We start from the raw sequence: 21,019 nt of genomic DNA on the forward strand, positions 1-21,019 counted from the left end.
TCTCATGCTGACCCAAAGCAGGACTGTTTCCTTGACCAATCTATATCACATTTTAATGATTTCTCAACAGTATTCACAGCTCTTTCTAGCTCTGTATCTTTTGATGGATATCTTAGGGAAGTAATTTCAGCAAGTGACAATTTTAAAAAGCTGGAGGGCTTTTTCGTTTTGTTTTAGTTTGGTTTGGTTTTGAGACAGGATCTCGCCCAGGCTGGAGTGCAGTGGCATGAGCTCAAGCAATCCTCCTGCCTCGGCCTTCCGAGTAGCTGGGACTACAGGCTCACACTGGCTAAATTTTGTTGTTGTTTATAGTAGGGACAAGGTCTCACTACATTGGCCTTGCTGGTCTCCAACTCCTGAGCTCAACAGATCATCCCGCTGCGCCCTCCCAAAGTTCTAAGATTACAGGCATGAACCACCAAGCCCAGCCCCAAACTGGAGATCTGTATAGAGCATTTTATGTTGCTTTGATGAAAGATATGTAACATATCAAATTATAAAACTGTATTACTACTTTTTTATATTTAAAAAGAAAGAAATGAATAGCAGTTGAATTTAGTTAATTTGTCAATTCAGTAAATATCACTGAGTGTCTACTAGTTTTGAAGTCCTGTGTGAGGTTGTACACAGTGTATATATTATATATATATATACTGAATATATATATATATATACACTGAATATATATACACTGAATATATATACACTGAATATATATATACACTGAATATATATATACACTGAATATATATATATATATAGTGAGCAAGATTTGTTCTCATTCCTCAAGAAACTCACAGTACAGTGACAGTCTTACATTTTGTAAATATTTAATAGCTAACTCGACAGTGCTATAACTGACAGGTTATGTGTGATTTTATCTCACTCCCCATTCAATCATTGAATGAAGAATTGAATAAGGAAAAAATGAAGGAGAACCAAGTTCCATCACACTGGTTCCTATCTGGGCTATGTTTTCAATTATTCAAGAAAAATTTGGCTTGTCCTTGCCGAAATTGTATATTCGACAAAGATTTATAGTTGTGGTTTCCTAAGTGCTCTGGAAGTCTACAATGATGCAGTATCTGATTAAAAAAAAATGTGGCTACCTGATAAGTCCCCTACTGCTTGCTGTTGCAAAAAAATGATTCATTAGAAAAAAAATGATTTGGAATCAGAAATTATAGGTTATTTTCTGGATCTACCACTTAACCTTTTATACCACTGTATTAGTCCATTTTCATTGTGCTGATAAAGACATACCTGAGACTGAGCAATTTATAAAAGAAAGAGGTTTATTGGACTTACAGTTCCACATGGCTGGGGAGGCCTCACAATCATAGTGGAAGGCAAGGAGGAACAAGTCACACTTTACGTGGATGGCAGCAGGCAAAAAGAGAGCTTGTGCAGGGTAACTCCTGTTGTTGTTGTTTTCTTTTTTTTAGGTTTCAATATTTTATTCAAGTTTAAGTGATGTTAATTACAGCATTTGAAGGGGAGGATCTAATTCCACAGAAAATGGAAGACTCTAAAATGTACCCATTAGACTGCTAAAAAACAAATTGAAGGGTGAGAATATAACAGAAGTCCAATTTAGATTCTGAGTGTTGTCACCATGTGATTACAATCACACAGACGCTTCCAAGCTTATAGCTGGAGTTCCTGGAAGCTATTTCATACTCTGGTGCAAGGGCTAAAAAACGCAACACAGGAAGGAATAAGTCCTGAATTATTGGCTTCATCACATCCACCCTCTCCACCCCAAAATGGCACAAAAGAAAGAGTGAGCACACCCTGCAGACCTTTTGGTGTAAAAGAGGTAATGATGAACTGGGCTGGGAAAAGGTCATGAAGTTCTGTCTAAAAGAGTCCCATTCAGGTGAGTTTGTACACACCATCAAGCAGCAAGCCCCTCATCAGTTAGGGTTAGGAAACCAAGGTTCGATTCTCAGGAAATCACAATTTCATTCATTTACTCAATATGAATTTACAAAGCGCCTACATATTATCAGCTTCCACTTGCAGCCATTTCTAGAGAAAAAAGAAACCTGGCATCTCAAAGTGGCTGCCAAGTTCCCCCAAGTCTACCACTGAAAGGGCCTTTTTTGGAAATGAGTTTCTTCTGTACCTCTGAAAGGGTAATATCTTAAAGCTGAATCATCTTTAACCTGGAGGGGTAACATATTTAGCAATACTTGCATCCCAGACATACAACATTAAAAGATACACTAAATTCTGAAGGTAGCTATGCTGCAAAATAGTTTAAAATTAAACAATTGTACAGTATTCATTTATGCTTGAAATTCCAGTCCTAGACCAAGCTTGTGGCCACCAGCATTGACGTTCTTGCCATCCAGAAGAGCTGACAGTGTCAGTTTGATACCTGGCTTTAGGGTCTGAGTGTATCCTAAACCTATCAGGCTGGAGTTGTTCACTTTAGCCAAGAAGCAGGCTTCAGGGTCAATCAAATACTTGGCTGCTATTTTGAAACGCGTGTTACTGTTTCCTGCTGTCCAGGTGAGATTGACAGCAGTCTCCAACTTCTTGTTCACTTTCTGGTAAATGAGGCCGCCAAACTCTGTCCCGTCATTCACATTAGTGTGAAGTTGGAATTCATCAGTCTTGTAGCCAACTGCAAAGTTGCTCTGGGTCACTCCGGACTTTGCAGTCTCAAAATTCATCTGGTAGCCGGCCAGCCAGCCCTTGTAACCCAGCACCAGAGCAGCCCGGATGGAAGGCCCAGCAATGTCGAAATCTATGTCGTAGTCCAGGGTAATGTGCTCCTGCTTCTAACCTGTCTTGATTTTAGCATCTTTTTTCCCCTAGTCTTAGGTAAGAAGGATGAATCGAAGGTCAGCTTCAGTCCACGTGCAAGCTGATCTTCCACAGTAATCTCGGTGCCTAGTGTATTGTCGGTGTTCTATTTCTCTGTAAACATCAGGCCGTACTCAGTCCATCTGTACTTGGTTTCCAGACTGCCCGTCACTTTGGTGGTCTCAGTGTTGGCTGAGCCTGAGCTTGTAAATTCCAACCCATTCTCAGATTTTGTTTTCAAATCAAGTATTATTAAGCCAAATCCATAGCCCTTAGTGAAGACATCCCTGGCAGACTTGCCAAGATTGGCATACATGGGTGGCACAGCCATCTTATGCTTAGAGGTGGTGGCAGTGGGCTAGGAGGCGGCTATGGCCGGGGCTGCCGTGCGGAGGCAGAGAACTAAGTGGAGCCAGCTGCGGGGCCCAACTCCCGTTTTTAAAACCGTCAGATCTCGGGAGACCCATTCACTGTCAGGAGAACAGTACGGGAAAGACCCACCCCCCTATTCAGTCATCTCCCATCAGTTCCCTCCCACAACATGTGGGAATTATGGGAGCTACAAGATGAGATTTGGGTGGGGACACAGAGCCAAACCATATCAACCACCAATAAAGCCAATTTAATAAAATGAAGAATATATGTGTATGTGAAAAATACTGTATGTTATAATCTGTAAACAAAACATATCATAGAAAATTGCTCATATTTATAGAGATATTTATTATATATGTAGACTGTGTTCTTATTGCGTTATTAGTATCTAAAGTTACATTCGAAGTCTTTAGTTTAATCTGGAAAATCATCTCAATTTACTACTGCATACTTCATATGAAAATTGATTTTCAGTATTTTAACTACAAAATATACATCTGGATATCTGTAAGTCAGTGATGTTCTTTAACCTTAGGATTATTACAGTATTATTTTTAAATCAGGGGAGACTTTAAAATAAAGTGAAATCCGTGTGGCATGACTGTCCTAATTTTTACTCTACCTTATTAAAACCGTTTTAATAGATTTTTACTCATTAGAATCATATCACTCCGGAGGTTTTCACTTTTTTAATAAATATTCTGCTAGCTTTTAGTTTCAACACCTATGTATTTATTCATTTTTATTAGTTTAATCTCTTTAAGAATATGTGTGAACTTTTGTCATAATGTTCCTTGCTTAGTTTTTTAAACATTATTTGGTACTGTTTCTTTAATCAATTTAAAGATAGTTCTTTTTATCTACTTAATGATTCTTAAAAGTTCTTGGAGTAACACCAGAGCTATTTGTTGTGGCTGTTGACTCTTTTCTACGGCAAATTTTGAACTCTGAGCTAATCTTCAGAGATAATTTATCTGTAGGAATCCTCTTCTGCCTGGATTGAACATTCCTCCTAGACAAGTTTTGAGTTTACCACTGCTAAGGCAACCCGGGAGTATTACCTTCTGGGGACCACTTTTTACTTTAATATTTTACTTTAGGTATCCGTGGATCATGTGAGTAGTATAAATTCAGACCATAACCTGTTAAAATGAAAATCTGCATTTATAAGTTCTCAGGAGAGCCTTTCTCCCGCCCCCCATCCAGAGACCAGACTAACATAGGCATAGTTCCTTGGAATCTCACTGTTCTGATGGCATTTTTTTAAATCCAACATATGTATGCTTCTTCAAAGTCTTGGCTTTGTTCAGGGGATCTCATTTCCAAATTCCCACTTCAAGTGAACCTAAGACCTTAGCCTTGTGCCTTGTGTTCTTTCCTTGCAGTTGAATCACAGGCCCCTTGGTTTGAGGAACCATAAGTCCTCCCATAACCTGCACACCCGCCACCACAACATCATCGCTAGGGCAGCCTTGATGTCAGAACTTTTTTGTGTTGTTCCTCTAAGGATTGCTTTCCTTTTCTTATGATCTAAGTAATACACATAAAGGAGTGTTGCTATATTTTCTTCAGCAATTCTATGGGTTTTGTAGCAGGAGAGTTTTCTGGTTATTTTTCCATATTAACTGAAATGGAAATCTACTAGGTTTTACATGCTTAAAGTTTAATTTGTCAGGCCGGGTGTGGTGGCTCACGCTTGTAATCCCAGCACCTTGGGAGACCCAGGCTGGTGGATCACAAGGTCAGGGTTTCGAGATCAGCCTGACCAACATGGTGAAACCCCATCTCTACTAAAAATACAAAAATTAGCTGGGTGTGGTGGCGCATGCCTATAATCCCAGCTACTCAGGAGGCTGAGGCAGGAGAATTGCTTGAACCCAGAAGGCGGAGGTTGCAGTGAGCCCCGATCGTGCCACTGCACTCCAGCCTGGGTGACAGAGTGAGACTCCGTCTCAAAATAAATAAATAAATAAAAATAAAAAATAAATAAAAAGTTTAATTTACGACATTCAGGGAAAACCATACTCAAACCCTATTTTTCCCCTGGAGGCTTTGCATTCTTCAAAGAACATTGCCATATTCCAACTGAAATGGAGATTTTGCTGAGATTTTTGTTTGTTTTTGCTTATATCCGGACTTAACTTTTAAATACAACCTTCTAGTCTTCTTTCCTGTCTTCCAAACTCATGGAGTTACCATTTCAGAGGGAAAGGGTATGCTTTATAAAACTAGCAGAAATCCACATCTAGCTTGAATCCACATCTTCCTTCATAGGAAACTTAAATTAATTCAGAATAAAACTAAGCCAAATGCTAAGTTAAATGCTAGTATGGAAAATTGTCTTTTTAAAATGCATCTTTTTTTAAAGAGCTTGAAATGTCTGGTAGAGACGCATAATTCTTTCACGGAAGGGTTTCATGAAGCACAGATGTTTTTCAGCCTCCCACGGGGATATATACCACCACAGTGAGGACAACAGATGCCTCTTCCCTCACTTTCCTATCTGGCTTCATTCCTTATGAATCTATTTCTTTTAGTGATTAGCTCAGAGAAGCTTATTTCAGCACAGTTAACCTCAACCCCTTCTTGAAAGTAGATTTTATGGAATGAGGTAAGGAAGAAATAGAACAACTCATTTAAAAATTCTGGCAGTTTCAACTGCCAATTGTTGGGGGATACCATTTTCAATTATACCCACTAAAATAGTAAATATCTAAGAATTCAAAGTAGTTTAGAGAAATAAAGTTAATAAAGATTTAAATTAATTGAATTATAAATGTGCTAACTTTCTATTAAATTATGTATGAATCAACCATTTTAAAATTCATTCTTTATGTATGTCATTGATACTGTGTTAGTGTCAAGATGTAGCAACTGAGCCATATTTATGTGTATGTAAGTTTTCTATTGCTGCTGTAACACGGTATCACAAATTAGTGGCTAAGAACAACCCAAATTTATCATTTTATATTTCTGAAGGTTAAAGGCCCAACAGAACTCAGTGGACTAAAATCATGGTGACAATAGGTTTATTTCCTCTGGAGCCTTTAAGGGAGAAGCCATTTCCTTGCCTTTTCCACCTTCCTTGGCTCATGTCTCTTCCTCCATCCTCAAAGCGACTCTGCATTTCTCTCACCCTTCTTCACCTCATGTCTCCCTTTGACTAGATCTGGGAAATGTTGTCCTTTTTTAAGCACTCATGTGATTAGATTGGGCCCACCTGCCTAACCCAGGTCCTTGAGTCTCTCCATCTCAAGGACCTTAACCTTGATCACATCTGCCAATGTCACTTTTGCTATGTGAGATAACATAGTCACAGGTTCTGGAATTGGAGCTCATACATCTTTGGGGGCCATCATTCTGTCTTACCATGTTGTATGTAATTAAAACCTTGCTCTCAGCTGTCTAAAAGTTTGCCTGAGCAAATGAATTGGCAATGTATTCAATCCAATTCACTCCCTAATAACATCATGATGAAAAATTAACTGAAAAATTTTAGATAGGGCCAGGCCAAAAATGAAAATTGTCTCCTACAAAAGGAATGATTTAACATTGTCTTTTTTGAAATGGAGTCTCCCTCTGTCACCCAGGCTGGAGTGCAATGGAGTGATCTCAAGTGACTGCAATCTCTGCCTCCTGGGTTCAAGAGATTCTCCTGCCTCAGCCTCCCAAGCAGCTTGTATTACAGGTGCCTGTCACCATGTCCAGCTAATTTTTGTATTTTTAGTAAAAATGGGATTTCACGTTGTCCAGGCTGGTCTGGAACTCCTGACCTCAAGTGATCCACCTGCCTCATTCTCCCAGAGTGCTGGGATTACAGGCATGAGCCACCACACTCGACCCAGACATATTTCTTCTTAATCAAATAACATTAAATTGGGTTATATTATTAAACTTAATGAATGTCTTCTGCTTACCTTATGTCTGGATGACAATGGACAGGTGCTTATTTATTTTAAGTCTACTCATTATTTATATAAAAGCTTTATAATTTCTCAGGTTGGTATTTTTTAAAGTTTATATTTAATTTATATTACAAATGATTCATACTACCCACTACGAAGATTTTACATTGTGTGATGGAAAAATGCTTCATACATAATTTGCCTATAATAAATATTAGGAATTTTATGGAAACATTCATTTTCATTTTGAGAAATACAAGAGTCATTAGAAAAAAAGAGAAACAAAATGTTTGAAACAAGTATTACCATAAAGTGACTTTTTTTTTTTTTTTGCATTTCACGAATGCACAAAATTTGTGTTAAGGTTCATTTTGAAAGACCTAATGGTCTTTCAAAAAAAATGGTCTATTAAAAAACTATTGAAAATTATTTAAAAACTACAAAAACTCTCACAAAAATAATTTTATCTGGAGAGAAACCATTATTATTCATCTTTGTATCTCCCATGATATAATGGCACTTTTGTTGTTTTTTTCATTTATGAGCTGTGAGGATATCAAAGCCAATTCTTTTTAGAAGTTAAAATTTTAAAATTTAAAACCAGAGAAAAATCTTGGAATAGAATATACCTGTATTATAGTATAGAGCTATGTTCTTTTGATGAGCAATACTATAATACATAGCACTATTATTATAATATTAGATTAATTTTCTATGTGAAGTCGGCTGCTTTCTCTTCCCTTTCCTCTCTTTTCTCCTATTCTCTCTCTCCTTTTTCTTTCTCTTCTTTCCATTCCTCTCTTTGAATCTTCTATGTTCTCTTCCTCTTTTTCCCATATCCAGTCCTCCCTTCTCCTGCTCATACTGAAGTGATTCAAAATCTGCTGCTAGGAATTGTTCAGTTAATATATCTTAAGACATGTGTCATGGTGACATATATTGTTAACTTAATGTGTCTTCCTCTTTGCTGAGGGATATGTTGTCTTAATCTTTTTTTCCCCCAAACGTTGCAATTTACTTCTCTCTCTCATACAAATAACCATAAACTAATTATAGCAATCAATTTGCATGCAGTAATTACATTACCTATGATAATTATAATATGTGTCACCTGGACCTGTATTTGTTTTAATGGGAATCAATAATTCTCAAGTGGGCAGAAGTGTGTAGCTGATTATGTGTTCAAGTGATCAGAGATTAGGCAGCATTTGATTAAATGAACTGCCTGGATATTTTGCAATTACTTTTGATCAGTCTGCTATGGCCACTGCTCCTGGCTGTCATATGATGCAGTTGTCAAACACTAGTCTTACATACTGTGGTAGAGGACACAGACCAGTGCTACCATGGTATAGTGCAGATCCGGAACTCAATACAATCGCTTAGGGTTCTTCCAAAGAGAATGATTATACTACTCAATGTGAATAAGCTCAGCTGTCCAAGGCTACCCATTCTTGGGCTTCCAAGAATTCACTTCTTGATTCAAATATATATCCATTTCACAGGGGACCAACTGGCTGAAGGAACCCTAAATTGGGTTTGGTTTTCTGCATCTATTACCTCATATACCCAGACTCTCCATCACCTTCACTATCCAGGAATCTGCTACTAGGGGTTAGGCAGGTTTTCAAACCACAGTGGGCCTGATGAGACCCTGTTTCATTGGACAGTGTTTATCACACATCCTTCAGAGGGAGGCTACCTGCTGTGATACTAGAAGGCCTCAAGAAAGTCCATCCTTCCTGATTCAATGTTGCTTACACTTCTTAAATAAAAAAAGCTACTGTCATTGGATTCCCAACATTTCTTGTGAAAAAAAAAAAAAATAGAAAATAGAAAGAAGAAGAAAAGAAGGCCGGGCGCGGTGGCTCATGCCTGTAATCCCAGCACTTTGGGAGGCCGAGGCGGGCGGATCACGAGGTCAGGAGATCAAGACCATCCTGGCTAACATGGTGAAACCCCGCCTCTGCCAAAAATACAAAAAATTTAGCCAGGTGTGGTGGTGGACGCCTGTAGTCCCAGCTACTCGGGAGGCTGAGGCAGGAGAATGGTGTGAACCCAGGAGGCGGAGCTTGCAGTGAGCCCAGATCTTGCCACCGCACTCCAACCTGGGCAACAGAGCGAGACTCTCTCTCAAAAACAACAACAACAAAAAGAATAAGAAGAGAAAAGCCAAAAGGAAACAATGCAGAATGTAAATTTAAGCCCATGTGGGAGGTAGTGGCATGACCCCTAACTACAGTTATGAAAAAAAAAGTTGTATATCTAATCAATTTATGAAATTTTGATTTCAAATGCATATTAGCATAGTCAATGTTCTGAGAAGTCCTTACAAAAAAATAGATTTAACTGTATTCATTCAGCTTCTTGGATCTGTAGGTTTGTGTTTTGTTTGCCAGATTCGTAAATTTTTCATCTATTATTTCTTCAGATACCTTTTTAGCCCTACCCTCTTTCTTCTCTCCAGAACTCTGAAGGAATGAACATTAGATCTTTTGTTATAATCCTACACAAACTTCAGGCTCTGTTAATTTTTTTATAGGCTATTTTCTTTCTGTTGTTCAAATAGATTAAATATGATTTTTTTCAATTTCTTTGATTCTTTCCTCTTCAAAAGATTCTCTGATCTTTTCCTCTCCAGAATGGTCCTCTCCATTCTGCTGTTAAACCCATCCACTGAGTTTTTATTTTTGTTATTGTATTTTTTATTTGAGTTTCCATTTGATTCTTTTATAATTGATCCATTAAGATTATACAGTTTTATAGGGTACAATTTTATGTTTTGATACATCTATAGGTTGTATAATGATCAAATTAGGATATTTAACATATTTGTCACCTCATACATTTATCATTTGACTCTTATTTATATCTTTTGTTTTTTCTGGGACTTTCCATATCTTTGCAGAAACTTTCTATTTTTTTTTTTTTTCATTTGTTTCAATGTGTTTGTGGTTGCTTGTTGGGAGATTTTTATGATGGCTGTTTTAAAATTCTTCCCAAATAATTCTAACAATTCTGTCATTCTGTTGTTGGTGTCTGTTGCTTGCTTTATCACTTTTATATGGAGATTTCCCTGCTTCATGGTATGATGAGTGATTTTCAATTGAAATCTGGACATTTTCAGAATTTTATTATGAAACTCCAAACTTCATTTAAATTTTCTGCTTTAGCAGGCCTTATCTGACACCACTCCAGTGAGAAAGGGGGCACTGCCTCATTATTTCCAGGGATAGCGGAAATCCCAATTTCCCACTCAACTTCTCTTAACACACAGGAGGTGCAGGGGCTCCTACTTACTGCTAGGTGGGGCTAGGGTATACCTTTTTTCTACTAGGCCTCTGCTGTTATCTGTTGTAGGGAATGGCAGAGTGGCCTCATTACTACTCACTACGTGGCCTCCCTGAACTCCGGCGGGCTAGCCTCACTACTGTTGTGCCGAAGTGAGGGACCTGACTTTTCACTAAGTCTTCTCTGATACCATCTACTCTGGTGGGGAGGAAGAAGGGCACCTCCTTACTACTGGGTTGTGCCTGGCAATAAATTTTGGGTTCTCCATTCAGCTTTGCACCTGAAACGGGGAGTTGCTTGTTATTGCTAGCTTAAGATGGGAGCTCTGGCTTTCCACTAGGTCTCCACTGATACTTCCTTGGCTGGGAAGAGTAAGAGTGACTAATTACTACTTTCTGCACAATCTTCTCTGATATCAACCTGAAGCGGGGGCTGGGGGCTAAGGATCCTTGTTACAGTTTGGCAATGGTAGAAGTCTACACCCTCCTCTTGGCTGGTGTGTGTTGGGTGGGGCTGCATTTTTTTCTTGTGGCTGGAGTTAAAAAGTTATCATCTAACATCCTCTCCCTTGGTAACCTGTCTCTTTCCAGGACGTTTGGCTACTGAGAACAGGCTTTTGTTAAGACTTTCTTTTTTTTTTTTTTGGTCTGTTGGTGCTTCCAGGTTACTGGCTTTTCCAGTACCCAGTCTGGGATACACAAGGCAAAAAGAAAACCCAGGGAGCTCACCATCATGTCTTTCCTTGAGTTCTGAGGTCTCTGGCCAATGTCTGGCTTTCTCTTCACACTGTGTTTGCAGAAATCACTTTCTCTTAGACTTTCCAAGGATTTTTTCTCTTTTTTGTTAATCCTATTTAATTCTTTTTTTTTTTTTAAGTATGTATCTTGGTGTTGGTAATTCTGGATTGATATTCTCAGGAACTTGGTGTGTTCTTTCAATATGTAGTTTCAATTTTGTTTTTAGTTTGCATTTGTTCAGTTACCTTGTTACTGATTTCTTCCTCAGTGATTCTTGTGATTTATATGTTGAATCGCGTTTACATGCTTTCAACATTTGACACTTTTTATTAAATCATTATCATATTTTTTAATTTCTTTTTTTTTTGCATTTCAAGAAATTTCCTCTGTTTGACCTGTATCTGTTTTGTTTCTTTATTTGTCTATTCCTTTGAATTTAGAAGGAACATTTTTGAAATTAATTTTTTCTTTTATTTCCAATTGTTTTCTGAGTTGTCACTTAAGTTTTTTTAACAATATCTAACTCTGCTTTATATTGCTCTTTCGCGTATTGTATAATTTTCTTAATGTCTGTTAGCTTATTTTTAAATAGTAAGTATTCATTTTAATCAATTTTTATGAGCTGGAGGGATGCTATTCTGCTCATTTTTTTTTTAAATCTTATAGTAACTTATGTGAGCTTGTCCTCAATAATATTCCATTGCTCATGCTTATGTACGATTAGGTTTCTTAAACTTCCAGATGAAGGCAAGATACAGGGAAGCTCATCAGAGCTGCTTTCACAACTAGCTCTACCTTCACAGAGCTCCCTTTCCTGCTGTGTTAAAAAAAAAAATGTTGACTTGCCTTCTGAGATGTCATGGTACCCTTCCTCTCCTCTACTTTGCGTGGGCCTTATCTTATCTTTATCACTATCATTCCTATGCTGCTTAATTCTTATTCCAAACCCAGTAGTTTTGTCTTGGTGTAGTGCCTTGCTCTAGAAGGAAGCCCTGGCTAGTCATTTTCAAATGTATATCAATCTACACTACTGTAGTCGCTTCAGTCATAAATGCTGACCCCTTGAGCTCACTGACTTTTGGAAGGGGCCAAACGCCTCTCAATTTCAGTTACTTTCTCGACTTTGCCTACTGTGCTTTCCTGTGAACACTTCTTTGCTGTTTTGGCATTCTTGTGTTTTCAGGTTCAGCCACCCTATTGTGCCTCTCTGCTCATTTCCACACTGACCTTGATAACGTCCTGGTCTTGTGGCTATGGGTGTTTTTTTTCTCCACCACTTGTGTTTTGAGAATCATGAGAACACCTTGTCACCTAGTGCAGTTGTAAATATTGTTTCTGGTTTTTTGGTGTTGCTGTCAGGTTGCTCTGTTTCTCTAAGGAGATTCTGGGAGTTTCAAAAACTGTCATCGCCATCATCTTCTCAGAATCATCTTTTATTACACTTAGTTTGCTCACAGCTTGAGAAAGATTATCTTGTTTTGGACTCTCAATAGTCTTATGGGGCAATTATTTTTATTATTTCTATATTTTAGATGAGACAACTGAAGCTAAGTTTAACACAGCTAATATGTGGTGGAGCAAGGACTTAGGTCTGGTAGAGATTAAATCTTATGCTTTTAACTATCAGATATTGCTTCACTACTGGTGTAAATGGGGTGTAGTTTGGGGCAGAGTTTGGGAGCAATAACCTATGGTTTTGAATTAAATAATTTTTCCTAAAGTCCAACATTTAATGAGCACTTACAATGTGCTAGCTATCGGGTGTAGCCTTGGAAATACAAGAGTGAAAAAAAGTGATGAGATTCTTGTTATCAGGAAGCAATAAAAATCATTAAATCAGGAGGTAGCATTGGCCACACAGGTTGTACCAATATTCATTTGCATGCATAACTAAGCATTTTGAAAACCAGTTTAGATCTGTGTGCAAAGAAGAACATAACACACCAAGGTGAAATTTGTTAAAGTTTAGAGTCCTTTCAGATTAACAAGTTTGCAAAATCTGTGTTCTCATTAATTAGTTTCCCAATGTGATGTGTTAACAGTAGACTGGTTTATATTTTATTAAAAGTAATTTTGAACATATATTACCTAGTGCTTTCAGCAGATGAACAGAAATTGAAAGAGTATATCCTTTATTAACTTTCTCCTCACCTGTAAGGCTGTGTTTTATTTCAAAAAATAGAAAAAAGCTGCTATGACTATCACTGTTTTGAATCATCCTTTTATAGATGAGAAGCTGCAAGTTCAATGAATATTGTACATATTTTTAAAAATATTAAGCTATGAATTGTGCTAAAATTCATGTTGGACTCTTGGCTTTTTTTCTCCCCCTCTTTTAGAGAAAGAGTTGGAGGTTAGGGATGCCTCTACATTAAAGTTGTGTTTCTGGGAAATAATAAATTTAGAACTGATGAAATTAGAAAAACCTAATTTTCTCAGGGCCTGAAAATCTGCAGGAAGACTGACAAAACTGCTTTAAAAGGCTGCTTTCGGGAAATAAAAAGAAAGGGACCTGTTAGGGTCTTCTTCCCTTCTCCTTGGCTGCAGGAGTAATGCTTCTTTCTGGTAATTGGCCTGACTTCATTTACACTTACATTTATTATTAATGTCAAGAATAACATTTTCTGCTGCTGTGCTTGTTCCATGTAAACTGATCCTCTACAGCATTTTGCCAATCATTATACAGTGCTTGGTTTCTTTTAAGTTTTTCTTGGTGAAGGTGGCAGAGGAATAATACAGTATTTTATGTCAATAACAACCTCTTGTTTTTCTTTCTTCCAGCTTTATGAGGTATGATTTAACAAATAAAAATTGTATAAATTTAAGGTATACATTGTTATGTTTTGATACACATATACATTGTGAAATGATTGCCACAGTAAAACTAATTAACATGTAAATTACATCACATATTTACCTTTTTGTGTTTGTGGTGAGAACACTTGAGATCTGCCCTCTTAGCAAATACATTACGTCTCTAGAATTTATTCCTCTTCTAACTGAAAGTTTGTACCCTTTCACCAACTTCTTCCCATTTCCCTCACCCTCCCAGCACTTGGTAATGACCATTCTGCAATCTGTTTCTGAGTTTGAATTTTTAGATTTCACACTAAGAGAAACAATGTACTATTTCTCTTTATGTCTCTAGATTATTTCATTTAGTATAATGTCCTCCATGTTCATCAATGTTGTCACAAATATCAGGATCTCCTTGTTTTTAAGGGCTGAATAATATTCCATTGTATATATACATTACATTTTCTTTATTCATTTATATATTGATGGACACTTAGGTTGTTTCCATATCTTGGCTATTGTGAATAATGCTGCAAAGAACATGAGAACGTAGATATCCCATTAGCATGGTGATTTAATTTCCTTGGGAAATTCCCCAGAAGTGGGATGGCTGAATCACATTGTAGGTCTGTTTTCAAGGTGTTGAGGAACATCCACACTGTTTTCCATAATGGCTGTATGAATTTACATCCCCACCCACAGTTTACAAGGGTTCCCTATTCCCCACATCTTTGCTAACAATTGATGTTTTTACTGTTTTTGATAATAGCCAATCTAACAGGTAATGGAGTAATATTTCATCATGGTTTTAATTTGCATTTCCCTAATGATTAGTGATGTTGCACACATTTTCATGTGCTTGTTAGCCATCATTTTTTTGTCTTTGGAAAAATGACTATTCAAGTCTTTTGCATATTGTTCATTGGATTATTTGGTGTTTTATAATCTTTTAAAAGTATTTAGTTGTATGAGTTAGTTATATATTTTAGATATTAACCCCTTATCAGATATGTGATTTGTAAATATTTCCTCCCATTCTGTAGGTTGCCTTTTCATTTAGTGGTTTCCTTTGCTATGCAGAAATGTTTTAGTTTAATGTAGTTCCAATTGTTTATCTTTGCATTTGTTGCCTATCCTTTTGGTGTCACGTTAAAAAAAAAAAACAAAAAAACAAAAAAAAAACACTGCTGAGACAAATGTCAAGGAGCTTTCCTCTGTTTTCTTCTAGGAATTTTACAGTTTTATGAGTTATATTTAAGTCTTAATCAGTTTTGAGTTGATGTTTGTGTGTGATGTAAGATAAGAGTCTATGTTTCTTCTTTTTGAATATGGATATCCAGTTTTCCCAGTGCCACTTATTGAGGAGACTATGCTTTCCCTGTTGTGCATTCTTGGTACCTTTCCTGAAGATTACTTAACTGTCTATGTGTGGGTTTATTAATGGACTCTATTCTGTTCCATTGGCCTATGTGTCTGTCTTTATGCCAGTACCATACTGTTTTAATTACTATAGCTTTGTACTGTAGTTTGGAATCAAGTAGTATAATGCCTCCAGCTTTGTTCTTCTTCCTCAAGAGTCTTTTAGCTATTCTTTGTGGTTCCATATGAATTTTAGAGTTGTTTGTGTTCTATTTCCATGAAAAATGCTATTGGGATATTGATAGGAATTGTATTAAATCTGTACATTGCTTTGGATATCATAGACATGTTAACAATATAAATTCTTCCAATCTAAGCACATGGGGTATCTATTTATTTGTATTATCTTCTTTTTTTTTTTTTTTTTTTTTTTGGAGGCCGAGTCTCACTCTGTCGCCCAGGCTGGAGTGCAGTGGCGCGATCTTGGCTCACTGCAAGCTCCACCTCCCAGGTCCACGCCATTCTCCTGCCTCAGCCTCCCAAGTAGCTGGCCCCCGCCACCACGCCTGGCTAATTTTTTGTATTTTTTAGTAGAGACGGGGTTTCACCGTGTTAGCCAGGATGGTCTCGATCTCCTGACCTTGTGATCCGCCCGCCTCAGCCTCCCAAAGTGCTGGGATTACAGGTGTGAGCCACCACGCCCAACCCTTCTTCATTTTTAAAAATCAATACTTTACAGTTTTCAGTGTACAGATATTGTACCTCTGTGGTTAACTTATCCCTAAGTACAGCTGACCCTTAAACAACACAGGTTTGAACAACACAGGTTTACAGATACATGGTTTTCTTTCACCTCTATCAGACCTGAGAGAGGAAACCAAACCCCCACCTCTTCCTTCTCCTCTTCAGCCTAATTTATGTGAAGATGGTAACGATAAAGAGCTTTATGATAACCCACTTCCACTTAAGGAATAGTAAACATATTTTCTCTTTTTATGATTTTCTTAATAACATTTTCTTTAATCTAGCTTACTTTATTGTAAGAATACAGCATATGATACACATAACATACAAACTATGTGTTAATCAACTGTTTATGTTATCATCAAGGCTTACAGTCAACAGTAGGCTATTAGTAGTAAAGATTTTAGAGTGTCAAAGGTCATATGTGGATTTTCAACAGCATGGAAGTTAGTGCCTCTAACCCCCATGTTGCGCAAGGGTTCAGCAGTATTTTTTAAAATTTATTGTTAATTGTATTGTCTACTTAATTACATTTTAATAGTTAGTTGTTAGTATATAAATTCACAACTGGTATTTTTATGTTGATTTTGTGTCTTGCAGCTTTATTGAATTCCTTTATTATTTCTAATAGGTTTTGGTGGATCGTTAGTGTTTTTACACAAGGTCATGTCACCTGCAAACACAGAAAATTTTACTTCTTTCTTTCTGATTTGGATGTCTTTTTTTTTCTTGTTTAATTGTTCTGGCAGGGACTTCTAGTACTATGCTGAATAGAAGTGGCAAAGGAGACATCTTTGTCTTATTCCTTATCTTAGAGGAAAAGTTTCAAATTTTCACTGTTGAATAGAATGTTAGCTGTGGGTTTGTCTTATAAGATTCTTATTATGTTATGTTGAGCTATGTTCCTTCTATATCTAATTTATTGAAAGTTTTTAATGATAAAAGTATGTTGAATTCTATCAAATTTTTTCTGCAACTATTAAGATGATTATATGATGTTTGTCTTTCATCCTGTTAATGAGGTGTATCATATTTATTGATTTGTATATGTTTAATCATCATTGCATTCCAGAAATAAATCCCACTTGATCATGGTGTATGATCTTTTTAATGTGCTGCTGATTTCAGTTTGTTAGTATTTTGTTGAAGATATTTGTATCAATGTTTATCAGACATATTGACTATAATTTTTTTTATAATGTCCTCGTCTGGATTTGGTAACAGGGTATTGCTGGTCTCATAAAGTGGTTTTGGAGGTGTTCTCTCCTCTCTTCAGTTTTTAAAAGAGTTTGTGAGGGATTGCTTATATTGTAATTTTGCTTTAAATATTTGGTAGAATTCACCAATAAAGCCATCTGTTCCTGGTGTTTTCTTTGTTAGATTTTTGATTACTGATTCAGCCTCCTCATGTGTAATTAATCTGTTAAGATTTCCTATTTCTTTTCTCGTTTCTTTTTTTTTTCTTGAGACAGAGTCTCATTCTGTCACCCAGGCTGGGGTGCAGTGGCACAATCTTAGCTCACTACAACCTCTACCTCCCAGGTTCAAGTGATTCTTCTGCCTCAGCCTCCTGAGTAGCTGGGATTACAGGCTCCCGCCGCCATGCCCTGCTAATTTGTGTATTTTTAGTAGAGACAGGATTTCACCATGTTGGCCAGGGTGGGCTCGAACTCCTGACCTCAAGTGATCTGCCCACCTCGGCCTCCCAAATTGCTGTGAATACAGGCATGAGCCACCGCACACAGCAAGATTTTCTATTTCTTCATAATTCTGTCTTGGTAAGTTGTATGTTTCCAGAAATTAATCTATTTCTTCTAGTTATTCAATTTGTTGGTGAATAATTCTTCATAGTAGCCTCTTAAGATTCTTTGTATCTTTGTGGTATCAGTTGTAATGCCTGGTCTTTTAGTTCTGATTTTATTTATTTGAGTCTTCTCTTGTTTTCTTAGTCTAGCTAAAAGATTGATAAAATTTGATAAAATTCAACATACTTTTATCAATTTTGTTTATCTTTGCAAAAAAAGAATCCTCTTAGGTTGTGGATCTATTTGACTCTATCATCTTTATTGTTTTTTTATCCTATGGTGGTATTTGTTAATTCTACAAAAGTCTGAAATAATTTTGCTATATGTTAACTCTAGTCTTAGTCCATCCAGACTAACCATTTCTCTATGATATATTCTACCCTGTTGAACATTATATTTATACATTTATTTGTTTGTATTTAATTGTCCTTTTATGTAATTTTTTCCTCTCCATCCAAATTATAAGCTCCTATAAGGTGGGGCTCATGTGTTATATTTTCCTATATTATCACTATGCCAAATACAGTAGTAAGCATTCAGTACATATTCAGTAAATAATCTATTTCCTGATTGATAGTATGTTTGCATGTTTCTTTTCCTTTTATTTTATTTTATTTTATTTTATTTTATTTTTTTGAGACAGTCTCTCACTCATCTCCTAGGCTGTAGTGCAATGATGTCAACACGGCTCACTGCTGCCTCAACCTCCCCGGCTCAAAGGATCCTCCCACCTCAGCCTCTCAAGTAGCTGGCACTACAGGCATGCACCACCATGTCCAACTATTTTTAAATTTTTTTTGTAAAGATGGAGCCTCACTGTGTTGCCCTGGCTGGTCTCAAACTTCTGGGCTCAAGTGATCCTCCTGCCTCAACCTTCCAAAGTGCTGGGATTACAGACGTGAGCCACCATCCCCAGCCTTAATAGTATGTTTCTGTAAAAGAGCAATACAGTAACATTTCAGTTAACTGGTATGTTGGCAACAAATTTATTTTGATTAATGGGTTTTCCATTTAACAGTTTTTATTGTTTTATTCAGTGCAGTTCTTTAAAGTGGGTTATTCCCTGCCTAGACTAGTGGGATCAACCACCAAAACCTTCAAATATGTGCATTGATATTTGTTTACACTCTTAATTCTTTTATTTTTTGGAAGACAACTATGTTTCTCATGAAACTTCAACCAGAGCAATATGTCTGGAAAGAGGCCATATGAAAATGTTCAAAATTGTTACTAAAAATGTTACATAAACAGCATACACTTAGAAGAAAAAATAAAATATTTACTCTGAAATTTGTATGGTTTAAAATAATAGAGTCAGTAGAGCTGTATAAAAAAAGACAGCTTCCTACTTTTTAATTGAAGAATAAACATATAACACTGGCTACACTAGATGGAGAGACTCAGAGGTAGTCGTGGAATCAGATGGTGAGAAGAATGACCCATTTGTAATAACTAATCTCATTGCTGGTGTTTATTCCAACAATCTAGCATGGCATATTTTTCTTTTTCATTGTTTCTTCTTTATCCCTACCAAACTGTATGTCCTTGGATTAAGGCTACATGAATAGCTTCACGGCTTGCAGAAGTTCAGAGTAAGCAGGTCTAAAGGGACGGCCTTAAAATAGGAGTCTAATTTTTAAAATGGAAATATAACATTGGCTTTCGTCGTCTTAGCTGGCAAAGTAAGTCTAGGTTAATGACTGAAGAAATGGTGTTTCACTATGTATGGGGGTTTAAAAACATGAGTCAACTGGCAGGCAGACAGATTCTACTCTCACTAGGTAAGAAAGTAACGATTATATATGACCAGGGCTGGATCATACAAAGCCTACCCTGAAGTTATACTCCTTAATTAAAGTAATTAATGAATGTTATTATGACTTTAGTGTAAATTGAATATTTCACCTGAAGATATCAAACAGACCACATTTGAATCCAAATCTTTAGTTCTTCTGGATTTATATTAATTCCTTTGTTCCATTTTCACATACGGATTTGCCAAGGTGCCAGTGGACTGGGTTCTGGTTAACCGAAGTATTACAGCATACAATGAAATAAAATAGTATTTAATATATTACATATTTAGTTTCTATTATATTTAAAGTTATACCTAAGTACATTCTTATTTCCTTTTAAAAAATTATTTTTGTGGGTACATAATGAGTGTATATATCTATGGGGTACATGAGATTTTTTGATACAGGCATGCAATGTGAAAAAGGATGTCATAGAGAAGGGAGTATCCATCCCCTCAAGCACTTATCCTTCAAGTTACAAACAATCCAATTAAAAATTTTAAGTTATTTTAAAATGTACAATTAAGTTGCGATTGACTATGGTCACCCTATTGTGCTACCAATTAGTAGTCTTGTTTATTCGTTCTAACTATATTTTTACCCATTAAACATTTCACCCTCACCCAAGCCCCCCATTACCCTTCCTAGTCTCAGGTAATCATTCTTCTACTCTCTATCCCCATGAGTTCAATTGCTTTGATTTTTAGATCGCACAAATAAGCGAGACCATGCCATCTTTGTCTTTCTGTGTTTGGTTTATTTCACTTAACATAATGATCACAAGTTCCATCCATGTTGTTGGAAATGACTGGATTTCTTTATTTTGATGTCTGAATAGTATTCCATTGTGTATATCTATGACATTTTTTAAATCCATTCATCTGTTGATGGACACTTAGGTTGCATTCAAATCCTGGCTATTGTGAACAGTGCTGCAATAAACATATGAGTGCAGAAATCTTGTTGATATACTGATTTCCTTTCTTTTGGGTATATACACAGCAGTAGGATTGCAAGATCATATGATAGCACAATTTTTAGTTTTTTGAGGAATCTCCAAACTATTCTCCATGGTGATTGTACTAATTTCCAATCCCAACAACTGTATATAAGAATTATTTTTTCTCCATATCCTCCCCAGCATTTGTTATTGCTTGTATTTTGGATATAAGACATTTTAACTGGGGTGAGATGATATCTCATTGTAGTTTTGATTTGCATTTCTCTGATGATCAGTGATGTTGAGCACCTTCTCATATGCCTGTTTGCCATTTGTATGTCTTGTTTTGAGAAATGTCTATTCAAATCTTTTGCTCATTTTTTGATTGGATTATTAGATTTTCTTCCTACAGAGTTGTTTGAGCTCTTTTTTTTTTTTTTTTTTTTTTTTTTTTTTT

At 36.5% G+C, this 21,019-nt stretch overlaps 1 protein-coding gene and 1 pseudogene across 1 annotated transcript in view; one reads left to right on the top strand and one right to left on the bottom strand.

Moving 5' to 3' along the window:
• PCDH11X (protocadherin 11 X-linked) overlaps positions 1-21,019 on the top strand; it is an 840,422-nt gene that overhangs the window by 201,468 nt on the left and 617,935 nt on the right. The window lies entirely within an intron of this gene.
• On the bottom strand, positions 2,148-3,145 carry LOC101144607 (voltage-dependent anion-selective channel protein 1-like; annotated as a pseudogene).

The sequence above is a fragment of the Gorilla gorilla genome, chromosome X, assembly GCF_029281585.2.
Source record: "Gorilla gorilla gorilla isolate KB3781 chromosome X, NHGRI_mGorGor1-v2.1_pri, whole genome shotgun sequence".
NCBI lineage: Eukaryota > Metazoa > Chordata > Mammalia > Primates > Hominidae > Gorilla > Gorilla gorilla.